The following is a 10,335-nucleotide window of genomic DNA, read 5'->3' on the forward strand; positions in this document are numbered from 1 at the left end:
TATCCACACTTACCATCAAACTTAGACCTCGATGCAATTTAAAATGCTCCCGTTGAACTCAGATTTTATTGTATTATTATTCGCATTATGTGCTCCTGTCTTGACAGGCAACCGCAACAACAGTACTAAACTTATATTTCACCAGGTTCTTTGAACACTAGCGAGCAGTGGTTACAAAGATTAATGGGTCTTCTTTGATGTTGGTTCCGACGACCTAGCATAAATTTCTTGGTAATTTTCCTACGTCGCTTATTTTCATAACATCATTCCAGGCAGTTCATTTGCATATAAATTACACTTAAAAGTGTATTTCTATTAAATAAACTGCCTTACGGAGTTCCGCTTTCGCTTCTCCTGGACTCTCATATAAGTTTCACTGTGCTGCATGAAAATATGTCGATAAAAATCCCGTTTGGATTTGTCACTTATACACTCTTCATTTCGGGCAGTAAACGGAAAAATATGATTTTACCACAAATTTTCTAAAGCGGTTAGTAGACTGGTGCACATGAACTGCAAACGGTACTACGGTACTTGGTTTACTGGCGAATCATTCGAAGCAAAACCAGTGAACAATAATAAAACAAAGAAATAACGAGACTGCTTCAGGTTTCCTAGAATTTGCAATTATCTTCACTTTAATACAAAGAACTAATTGGGAAAGGAGTGGAGCTAACAGTCGTCTTGACTCTGTGCAGTTCTGAGTAGCCCCATTCATCCTGTTCTAATTCCACGAAGCGGTGATTTGTCTGTAATGACTTCAAGGCTGACGAGACGTTTAAAACTACTAATGATCTACCTCATTTATTAGGCTACACAATGGAATGTGTAAGGACTCAGACATACAGGACTGAAGCTGAGCAGCACCGTGTAATCAGTTATTATTTATTATTATAAATATTATATTATTAAAAATGTTGTTTTTGAAGAAATTTACTGAAGTAACAAGTTCTCATCTATTATCTTCATGCTAAAATAAGTAGGAGCTTTCAAAGTATGAAGGGAAAGAGTTAAAATTAGAAAATATACTAACGGTTTCGCAAGATTTTAACTGCATCATCAGCTGCAACCTGTACAATTTGCCAAAGACTCACGTAAATCAAGAAAACATAATTAAATGATAAATATATACGACATCAAAAATACTTAGAAAATAAAGCCATGTTCCGATCAAGAAAAGAGAACGGCTTTTTTTGACGGTCATAGGAATTTTTCTCCGATTAGTGGACCGTCAATCGTAAAGTAACAAAAAATAGCATAAGACACTCCCGTAGTACCTAGAGAGGACTAAAGCTAAAATTAAGAAATCTCTAATGAAATACTATCAGACAAGTAAAATACAAATTTTCCTGCTAGGCCTTAGAATAGAAGAGGGGTTAAATACCGCTTAAGACTACATGATTGGGTCTTCACCAGTATGACTTTTAAACCATTTTTGGCAAATTATGGACCGTAGGCTGCTTACATTTTACATAATCCCATAGGTAATATTATACGGTCTATGCTTTGATCACTATTTAGGATATAAGGACCCCGTTAGCTCACCTGGAATTTTTTAGTATTTTACCTACCCGATAGTCTTTTATCAGGAATTTCTTTTTTTTTTAGCTTTCGCTGTTTCTTGGTATCACGGGAGAGTTGAATGTTCAAGATGTCTCTGAGCACTGTTGTTGTTGTTGTGGTCTTCAGTCCTGGGACTGGGTTGATGCAGCTCTCCATGCTACTGTATCCTGTGCAAGCTTCTTCATCTCCCAGTACCTACTGCAACCTACATTCTTCTGAATCTGCTTAGTGTATTCATCTCTTGTTCTCCCTCTACGATTTTTACCCTCCACGTTGCCCTCCAATACTAAATTGGTGATCCCTTGATGCCTCAGAACATGTCCTACCAACCGATCCCTTCTTCTGGTCAAGTTGTGCCACAAACTTCTCTTCTCCCCAATCCTATTCAATACTTCCTCATTAGTTATGTGATCTACCCATCTAATCTTCAGCATTCTTCTGTAGCACCACATTTCGAAAGCTTCTAATCTCTTCTTGTCCAAACCATTTATCGTCCATGTTTCACTTCCATACAGGGGTACACTCCATACAAATGCTTTCAGAAACGACTTCCTGACACTTAAAACTATACTCGATGTTAAGATATTTCTCTTCTTCAGAAACGCTTTTCTTGCCATTGCCAGTCTACATTTTATATCCTCTCTACTTCGACCATCATCAGTTATTTTTCTCCCCAAATAGCAAAGCTCCTTTAATACTTTAAGTGCCTCATTTCCTAACCTAACTCCCCCAGCATCACCAGACTTAATTCGACTACATTCCATTATCCTCGTTTTGCTTTTGTTGATGTTCATCTTATATCCTCCTTTCAAGACACTGTCCATTTCATTCAACTGCTCTTCCAAGTCCTTTGCTGTCTCTGACAGAATTACAATGTCATCGGCGAACCTCAAAGTTTTTATTTCTTCTCCATGGATTTTAATACGTACTCCGAATTGTTCTTTTGTTTCCTTTACTGCTTGCTCAATAAACAGATTAAATAACATCGGGGAGAGGCTACAACCCTGTCTCACTCCCTTCCCAACCGCTGCTTCCCTTTGATGTCCCTCGACTTTTATAATTGCCATCTGGTTTCTGCACAAATTGTAAATAGCCTTTCGCTCCCTGTATTTTACCCTGCCACCTTTACAATTTGAAAGTGAGTATTCCAATCAACATTGTAAAAAGCTTTCTCTAAGTCTACAAATGCTAGAAACGTAAGTTTGCCTTTCCTTAATCTTTCTTCTAAGATAAGTCGTAAGGTCAGTATTGGCTCACGTGTTCCAGTATTTCTACGGAATCCAAACTGATCTTCCCCGATGTCGGCTTCTACTAGTTTTTCCATTCGTCTGTAAAGAATTCGTGTTAGTATTTAGCAGCTGTGACTTATTAAACTGATTGTTCGGTAATTTTCACATCTGTCAACACCTGCTTTCTTTGGGATTGGAATTATTATATTCTTCTTGAAGTCTGAGGACATTTCGCCTGTTTCATACATCTTGCTCACCAGATGGTAGAGTTTTGTCAGGACTGGCTCTCCAAAGGCCGTCAGTAGTTCCACTGGAATGTTATCTACTCCGGGGGCCTTGTTTCGACTCAGGTCTTTCAGTGCTCTGTCAAACTCTTCACGCAGTATTGTATCTCCCATTTCAACTTCATCTACATCCTCCTCCATTTCCATAACATTGTCCTCAAGTACATCGCCCTTGTATATACCCTTTATATACTCCTTCCACCTTTCTGATTTCCCTTCTTTGCTTAGAACTGGGTTTCCATCTGAGCTCTTGATGTTCATACAAGTGGTTCTCTTATCTCCAAAGGTATTTTTAATTTTCCTGTAGGCAGTATCTATCTTACCCCTAGTGAGATAGGCCTCTACATCCTTACATTTGTCCTCTAGTCATCCCTGCTTAGCCATTTTGCACTTCCTGTCGATCTCATTTTTGAGACGTTTGTATTCCTTTTTGACTGCTTCATTTACTGCATTTTTATATTTTCTCCTTTCATCAATTAAACTCAATATCTCTTCTGTTACCCTAGGATTTCTACTAGCCCTCGTCTTTTTACCTACTTGATCCTCTGCTGCCTTCAGTGTTTCATCCCTCAAAGCTACCCATTCTTCTTCAACTGTATTTCTTTCCCCCATTCCTGTCAATTGTTCCCTTGCGCTCTCCCTGAAACTCTGTACAACCTCTGGTTCTTTCAGTTTATCCAGGTCCCATCTCCTTAAATTCCCACCTTTTTGCAGTTTCTTCAGTTTTAATCTACAGGTCATAACCAATAGATTGTGGTCAGAGGCCACATCTGCCCCTGGAAATGTCTTACAATTTAAAACCTGGTTCCTTAATCTCTGTATTACCATTATATAATCTACCTGATACCTTTTAGTATCTCCAGGGTTCTTCCATGTATACAACCTTCTTTCATGATTCTTAAACCAAGTTTTAGCTATGATTAAGTAATGCTCTGTGCAAAATTCTACCAGGCGGTTTCCTGTTTCATTTCTTATCCCCAATCCATATTCACCTACTACGTTTCCTTCTCTCCCTTTTCCTACACTCGAATTCCAGTCACCCATGACTATTAAATTTTCGTCTCCCTTCACTATCTGAATAATTTCTTTTATTTCATCATACATTTCTTCAATTTTATCGTCATCTGCAGTGCTAGTTGGCATATAAACTTGTACTACTGTAGTAGATGTGGGCTTCGTATCTATCTTGGCCATAATAATGCGTTCACTATGCTGTTTGTAGTAGTTTACCCGCATTCCTAGTTTCCTATTGATTATTAAACCTACTCCTGCATTACCCCTATTTGATTTTGTGTTCATAACCCTGTAGTCACCTGACCAGAAGTCTTGATCCTCCTGCCACCGAAATTCACTAATTCCCACTATATCTAACTTTCACCTATCCATTTCCCTTTTTAAATTTTCTAACCTACCTGCCCGAATAAGGGATCTGATATTCCACGCTCCGATCCGTAGAACGCCAGTTTTCTTTTTCCTGATAACGACATCCTCTTGAGTAGTCCCCGGCTGGAGATCCGAATGGGGGAGTGTTTTACCTCCGGAAGATTTTACCCAAGAGGACACCATCATCGTTTAATCATACACTAAAGCTGAATGCCCTCGGGAAATATTACGACCGTAGTTTCCCCTTGCTTTTAGCCGTTCGCAGTACCAGCACAGCAAGGCCGTTTTGGTTATTGTTACAAGGCCATATCAGTCAATTATCCAGTCTGTTGCCCTTGCAACTACTGAAAAGGCTGCTGCCCCTCTTCAGGAACCACACGTTTATCTGGCCTCTCAATAGATACCCCTCCGTTGTGGTTGTACCTACGGTACGGCTATCTGTATCGCTGAGGCACGCAAGCCTCCCCACCAACGGCAAGGTCCATGGTTCATGGGGGGCACTGAGCACTATGGGACGACAACACCACACATCCACGCCCGCGGCAGGATTCTAAACTGCGACCGTAGCGGCGGAGCAGTTCCAGACTGAAGCGCCTAGTACCGCTCGGCCACAGCGGCCGGCGTTTTATGTAATTTTGTTATTTTATGCTTGACGTCCGCTGCTTAGCGAAAAGTTGCCGACTATGAACTCTGCGTCATGCCATTCACTTTTCTCGATCGAAGCAAAACTTCATTTTGTCAACATGTTCATCTGTATATAATTTTCGTTTCAGTTTTGTTTTCTTGCCTTACGTCAGTCTTTGCCAATCAAGTTTGTTCGAGTATCCATCATCATCGGCAAAGAGAGAAATATTCGTTTTGTAAATAGAAACTGCCTGTTTCTTGCTACAATGTATTTTATATGTTCCAGACGCGTTTCACCTTCTACATTGCAATGAATATGCTTTAAAGTAAAAAATAAAGCGCATCTTGAACATACAAATTACATTGCAGCACGAAAAGGCGGCTTTCAGTTACGAAACGAATGTCATTGTGTATCAATTTGGACAGATTCCAGCAGATGATGCAGCCAAATTACTGCGAAATCGGCAGTGCCTATAAATCAAGGACTTCCTGCTTAAGGGGTCTTCTATTCTCAAAATTATATATCCAGGCTGAGACTGCCCTGACTACAAAATCTGCTGCGTACTTATCTTCTGTTCTATAGCAACCTCTTCCTCCTTGAACGTCGTTAAACCAAACAATTTCAAAAATTACTCTTCAGTTGTCACGTAAAAAGTGTGAAATAACAGTGGTTTGTTCAATGGCTCTAATACGACGAAGACATGTTCACATGTCAGAAGAATTTTAAAGATTGACATGCGCTAAATCACAGTCTTTTGCAGTATACCACACGAGAATGCTCATCCGGCTGAAACTGCAATAGTTGAAATAAATAAATTTTACATTGAACGACGACTATAATGCCTTTTAAAAAATGTTTTCATTTAGTGACTCTTCCATGTGTGTCACAGTTATAAACAGTCACATTAACAGGACTCGTAATAATTTCTCCGGTCATTTGACAAGGTGCCGTACAGAAAGTTTACAGTATTTCTTAGACGTTTATGACTAGCAGTTGCTTATTCCTACTTCGTCAACTACTTACGAAGATTAGATGAGATCAGAGTCAAGCATAAAACTTGGCTTTGGTGTATTTTCGAAAACTTGCGTTGCTAAATCTGGTATGTGTTACATGCTAGTATTACGTTTAGGACAGTCTACGAAAATACAGCTCCCCTTTCGAATACCTATGTGACGACATCGTTGTGTTGATATTCTAAAACGGTTATAAATGTAGGGTATCAAGTTCATGTTCAGAAAGAGACATAGTGAGACACATACCATTACATTCGTAAAAGAGAGGAGGGGTGGAGACCAGGAACTCTCAAATCCTGAATTCAAAGCATTGGAAACTTCTGTTTAGCAGATATCAAGCTGAGGGTCCGTATGGATTTTTGCCGATACAATGATATAAAATGAGTGGCACCTAGACAGACATTCATTTGACAAATAAATCATTCAGTTTGGCGATCACCTTATTCCAATAAGCACCGGCAAAGTGCCGTGTAACAGAATCACGCACAGGCGAAATGAAATTACTTGTATGTCAGATCCCCGACTAGTCGTACGAAGGCCACATCCGTGTTCTCTTGGATTTCTGTTTTCGACTGGTTGGGGCGATCCGACCGCTTATCGTAAGCTCATGATTCCTCTCCAATGATAGTTCATTACATGCATCATATTTGGATGAACGATTGGATTCGTACGATTGTGTTATTTCTATAAGCTTCTTAGTCATGAAATGGATGTTGTGAGATAGATTTTCGTTTATCACGAGTGATGATTAAAACAAGGGTAAAAATACCATTTATTTCGGCAATTATACTTTTACTAGTAAACCCCCTATTCCTTAAAGAACGTATCTCCCGTGTACAAAATAGGTTGAAGCATGTGATTACAAACGGTTTAAAGTGTTAAACATATACAAGCAAGCAAGCAAGAAAAATTTCGGAAACTGTTTGAAGTTGTGCTTAAAGTCGCTGACTGCTCTCATTATGAAACACTGGATGAATATAGTCTTATTAACCTGCAATGATATTAACTTTCAGGTGCGTAGATACTGTCGGCAAAGTGTGTTATGAAAAGAGTTTGTAGTAAAGAAGTAATAAATTACAAGCGTAATGCTCGACGCTGGTGTTTTACTGCGAGCCATTTTAAGCAACATCTTGTTTTTATGGATGTAAGTATTTAAGATGTCATATATTCTCAACCACGTGTCGTACAAAGATATGATTTTGATAGTACATTAAGAGGTATATTCGAATGCTGTCTGCAAACTTTGTTGCGAAAACAATAGGCTGTAAAGAATCAACAAATGAAAACCTCGTGCCTGATGTTGGAGAATGACTGTACGAAATGTGAAAATCTTGTAACTGATGAAGTATTTAATATTCATCATCGTCAGTTACAAAAACTGAATGGTGGGATCCTTATGGTTACTAAGTTGTGCAGCGACCGTAAACCATAAAATTACCAAATAAGCAGCAACCAGTCGCCAAATCTTATTTACTTTTGCAAATCGATTTCAACTAATTAACAGCCATCATCGGTGCTAGAAATACAAGAATAAAAACAAAAGTAATTAATAAGAGTGACCAAATGAATAAATGTACACAAAGCAACCTAAAACCAATTAAATGTATGTAAACGCATTAAACCATTTAAAATGCACATAAAAATTTACCTTTCAACGTGTATGTTGCCTAAGTAGTTATACGAATAACCTTTGCTCTTCGATAATATGATAAATAATTTTAAAATTCTTTAGAAAGCTTTTCAAAATTTTTTCTACGGTGTGCATCTCACCTATGTTTGTTCCTTTTTTCCTAATTTGTACAATCGCTTTTTGGCGTATATAACTGTACTATGTGGTTGACAAAATCTTTGTCAATGTATCCATTTTTTTAAATATTTCAGTATTTTATCATTGTAATTTATCGCACTTTGTATGTCATTTATTCTTCTCATTATTATTTTAGCTGTATCTTTTTGCATAGAGGGCGGGTTTGAATGCAGCGCCCCCTTATGGTTTCTCGTTGTCGTAGTCAATTCTCAATGTATCACTTTATGTTTGGCCTCTGCTTAAGACAGTGTTACTACTCAGGGAACATATACGTTGAAAGGTATATTTGTATGTGCATTTTAAATGGTTTAATGCGTCTACATACATTGGTTTAACGTTGCTTCATGTACATTTATTCATTTGGTCACTCTTATTAATTATTTTTATTTTTGTTCTTGTATTTGTAGCGCCAATGATGGCTGTTAATCAGTTGAAATTGGCCGGCCGGAGTGGCCGAGCGGTTCTAGGCGCTTCAGTCTGGAACCGCGCCACCGCTACGGTCGCTGGTTCGAATCCTGCCTCGGGCATAGATGTGTGTGATGTCCTTAGGTTAGTTAGGTTTAAGTAGCTCTAAGTTCTAGGGGATTGATGACCTCAGAAGTTAAGTCCCATAGTGCTCAGAGCCATTTGAACCATTTGAATCAGTTGAAATCGATTTGGAAAAGTAAATAAAGAAAACATGATTTTGCGGCTGGTTGCTGCTTATTTGGTAATTTTAGCTCCAAAAATGTTTGAAATTATGTGAAAAGTTTGTTGGAAGTCGCCAAGTGCTCTCATTTTTAAAGATGGAATGAATAGAGTCGAGTATTTGCGCTCCGTCATCTACGCTGCCTCAAATCAAACACACACTTTCTAACCGTAAAACGGCCTTATTTTGTTAAATATGATTATAACTCGTAACCAGTAGCATGTGACAGCGTTTTAAGTTTTATAATTCTATCAATACTTGAGTGAAATATTGAAATGCAAATTTTTGTTCCTGTGGAATCCGTTACATAGAAGACCATGAAACTGATATTGTGTTGTCGGATAGCGGTTTTGCAATAGAGATTACGGTGTTATGCAGCTCCACATACTTCACTGCGTGATTTCCTTTCTACATGTTCGTTTTAGCACAAAGCAAGAGACCGTGGAGTTGCGCTGACTGCTTATCCTCGCTCCTCACACTCGTTGTACGGAATGAAGGGAAGTCTACATCTGTGTGTGAAAGCCCATTCAGAACTGCACGAATGCTGCCGATAGAAACCGAAGCGTTTACCGCTGACGAGCACCTTCAAGGGGGGAAGATGTCTTGTTCAAATGGCTCTGAGCACTATGGGACTTAACATTTGAGGTCATTAGTCCCCTAGACTTAGAACTACTTAAACCTAACTAACGTAAGCACATCACACACATCCATGCCCGAGGCAGGATTCGAACCTGCGACCGCAGCATCAGTGCGGTTCCGGACTAAAGTGCCCAGAACCACTCGGCCACAGCGGCCGGCACTGCACAGTACGTATACGCGACGTGCTGAAAAAGTTATTTCGAGAAGAGGGAACATAGAAATAGAAACGTGGTGCAAAGAAAATGTGGGTGATTGAGTTGATAATGTGAAGTGAAACTGTATGTTTTTGACATTACAAATAACAATCACAACTACAGGGATAAACTTGACACATCATTAAACGAAATATGCTGTATGTTATAAGAGTCTAGGACACAGACAACAGTGAGGGAAACTGAAGATGGAAATAGACATATGTGTTCACAGTACTGTAAAGACAGAAAAGTCATTGAGAGAATGGGTAGACGTGGTGCTGGCAGAGGGGATGCTAATGTACAGGTTTTTTTATACATGTCAGTTCGCCGGGATCTAAGAGTAGCCGATAACATCTCGGAAATAATAAGTACGTTTCACAACTTGTTCATATTTGTTTCAGAAAGTCTAGTGAGGAACGGTAGTTGTACACGATCATCTTAAAACTGATATCGAAATGAGTCCTCGCAGTTTTTCGAAGAAATTTCGAGCCTACCTCTTCTTCCGCCTGAACACTCATGATCACCAATTTCTTCTTTTAACAATGGTCACTGTCAGTGAATTTGATGCAGTTGCCGCAGAGAAGGTAACTATTTGCTTATTTCTTTTTAGCACTCGGCGCCATGATAAACTCTCTATGCACGCAGTTATGACGTGCGCTTTGTGATGCGTCTAACCACACGCGACTTTTCCCGTTCAGTTTAGTGTGCGCTTCGTTGTTCGCTTTGAGAGACGTTGTAATGTCAACGTCAATATTTCGTGTCACCAGTGTATGCGACAGTGCTCGAGATTTATGAAGTGATGAATATTTTTCGAGAAATGACTTTCAAGAATGAAAAATGAAAACAGATAAAGAAAAGATTTATTATTGTATTATATTATTATATGTTTTATTATTTTCATTGAAAGGTT

The sequence above is a fragment of the Schistocerca americana genome, chromosome 5, assembly GCF_021461395.2.
Source record: "Schistocerca americana isolate TAMUIC-IGC-003095 chromosome 5, iqSchAmer2.1, whole genome shotgun sequence".
NCBI classification, from domain to species: Eukaryota; Metazoa; Arthropoda; class Insecta; order Orthoptera; family Acrididae; genus Schistocerca; species Schistocerca americana.